Source organism: Toxorhynchites rutilus, chromosome 1 (genome assembly GCF_029784135.1).
Source record: "Toxorhynchites rutilus septentrionalis strain SRP chromosome 1, ASM2978413v1, whole genome shotgun sequence".
Taxonomy (NCBI): domain Eukaryota; kingdom Metazoa; phylum Arthropoda; class Insecta; order Diptera; family Culicidae; genus Toxorhynchites; species Toxorhynchites rutilus.
In genome coordinates, this window is record NC_073744.1 from 131,935,405 (window position 1) to 131,938,194 (window position 2,790).

The 2,790-nt window shown below is 42.2% G+C and overlaps 1 non-coding gene across 1 annotated transcript; it reads left to right on the forward strand.

The window, feature by feature from the left end:
• The first annotated feature begins 1,193 nt into the window (after positions 1 to 1,193).
• Trnan-guu (transfer RNA asparagine (anticodon GUU)) lies at positions 1,194 to 1,267 on the forward strand. The gene has a single exon. It is a non-coding gene; the product is annotated as a tRNA-Asn (tRNA).
• The last annotated feature ends 1,523 nt before the right edge of the window (positions 1,268 to 2,790 follow it).

Here is a 2,790-nt window from a genome sequence, read left to right on the forward strand (position 1 = left end):
ACGCCTTGTCCGGCCAGAAGACGTACTTCCCATCCGCGTGATGCTCGTTCAGGAACGGCAGCAGGATTTTATCGAGGTACTCTTCTCGATAGATTTGTTGGTTGATTGCCAGACCGCTCGGCTTAAACCAAGGCTTTGGAATGCTCCGGTCGGAAATGGCAACATAACCTTTTTTTCAAACTTGTGCTTGAACTTGTTTTTCACTTCAGGCGGTGTGGATGACTTGTCGCTGGAGTAGTAATTATCATTTCCTGGAATATGCGTTTTGGACAGCGGAAAATAGCTTTCGCCATCCAGAACGAAAGACGTCCCGCGGTATTTTTTGGTCATACACCGACACTGTGATTTAACCGTCTCAATCTGCTCCTCCGTGTACTCCGGCGACCTTCGTCTTCCTGCAGACGATTCCTTCCATCTTGAGGGTCCGATGGATCAATACGTGGGAGCAGCCATATTTCCGACCGGCGTCACGCAGGCTGGTTGCGTCCTTGTTGTCAAACAGCTTCTTTAACGATGAGGAAGACCCTCTGCTTCGTCATTATCGTCACCGGACGACCACTATGTTGATATCCGACCTTCCGCTCTACGTTCAGGGAACCCAGGATACGATATACCGTACTGACAGGTACATTTTCTTCCTTAAAATGTGCCACCGTGAACTTTTTTTCTTGCTGGAATTGCGTTTCGTAGAACCGTACAATGCGTTCGCGGAGCACGTGCTGTTTCGACGCCATTTTTGCTTTGACTAAATTCAAACTAGCAAAACCAAACATGCCTACTGTTTCTAGGGAGCCCAAAGAGCAATTTTCTTGGAGAAAGAAAATTTTACGCTCTTTATTTGAGTTACTGAAAGGTATTGAAAAAATTCTCATTTTTTATTTAACACCCGTTATATAGATAGAGAGAGCCCTCTTACCCCTAGTGGTGGCCAACGTTACCCCGCATGATGATGATGGTGTTGGATTAAAGAGGCTTTAAACTTTTCAGTTCATTTGCCTCTAAACCCCGCATGACTTTAGTATCACCATTTTTATATCTTTTTTAATTTATCATATAACATTATGGAATAAAAAGTAAACCTTCTGCAAATCAACGTGATGGTGGAAAACATCCTAAAGATCGATGCTGTTACAATGAAATGAAACCGAAACCGAAGAAAAAAAATACTTTTTCATAAACTATTGTTTCATGCAGCCTTCGTGGCGCAATCGGTTAGCGCGTTCGGCTGTTAACCGAAAGGTTGGTGGTTCGAGTTCACCCGGGGGCGCAATATTCTTTTCCCACACAGAATGGATTTTTTTTCCACAAAATCCTGCTGCTGACAAACCGTATAGGCTCGTCGTGGGACGCGTTAGCAAACGGGTAATGTGAATCGCTTCTTCTTACACCAGCCAATAATACCAACACCGAAATACTTGTTAATGGCTTAGGCTAAGCAACGAATGGGTGGCAAAAGGAGGCTACCCGTGGTAGAACATAAGTGCCGTGAACAAGCGAACAACGAAATTGTCCATGAAAATGGCAATCAATGGAGGGGGGGGGGGGCAGTATGGGGAGCAAAGTCGGATACCGGAAAAACTGCAATAAAAGAAGATAATCTTAATTCAATTATTTATTGCCACGACAATGTTGTACATGTAAATTTGGAACGATTTATCGGTGAGTACAAGGCGATTGTCTATAAGACAATAGCGTTGTACATTTTGGATATTATATTTATAGCTATAAGTTGCAATCGAAAAAAACAATGATTATTAGTTGTAATATGTCAAGAGGGAGTCATCTCGCTACTATTTTCGTTGTATTCAGCTGAAAAATTTTAATTGTGACTCAGCAAATCATCGTGCCGAGACGTTGTTCTCATTTTCCACCGTACCAGCGCGAACAACGGAATTTTAAGAATCGAAGCCGCAGGAAAAAAAGAGGTTATTAATGATTTTCAAAGCAGGACAAACACGAAATCATTATTCATTATAATCATGTCAAATGACACATTCTTGTCCGTGCTTTTGGCTTCCATCTGTTCTCGAACAACTGTCTGTCTGTCCCGCGCTTGGAAACCAAAGTCAATCTCCTAAGCATACCATCACCACCATTCCGGAAGGGTGAGTCCGTTCGGTCGGAGGTGGAAAAATGACACGAGAGACAAATTTTTATCGCTTCGAATATTTTCGGTGTTTTCATTTTTACTGCGTCGTCGATTTCTATTCTTTTTAGTTTCTTGTTTTTTTTTGTTTCCAGTGGAAAAGACAACACAATTAAATGATAAATGACATACTTTTTTCCCTGTCCTCCGGGCTTCTTCACGCTTCAGAGCTAAGAAAAAATCCTATTCAAACAATAATCAATTAACACAACGAGAAGAAACAACGAAACTCCAACGCGTTATTGTTATGAATCGCAAAGGACGGAACAAACGAATAAAAAACTAATGATAACACAGCGGAAGGAGGAAAAAAACAGTGGATGAAAAATAACAATTATGACATTCGTGCCTCCTGGAAGAAGTGAACGGGAAAAAAACGAATCAACAATAAGAGTTTGGGAAGGATTTCGAATGGCGGCGATGACGAGCACTCGAAGTAGGCGAGAATCATTGATCCTTGAAATTATGATCCATTTTCCCCGCTCTCGGGCCTTGCCTTGCCTAGCGAAGATGGCTCCGCTTCCTCCTCAATCATCTTCCACATCAACACACAGTGGGCTGGGATTTTTTTTCTTCTTGTGATGCTGCTTGAAGAAGTCATTCAGTACATTGTGGAGTGAAAGGGAAAATGGGTTCAAAAGAGG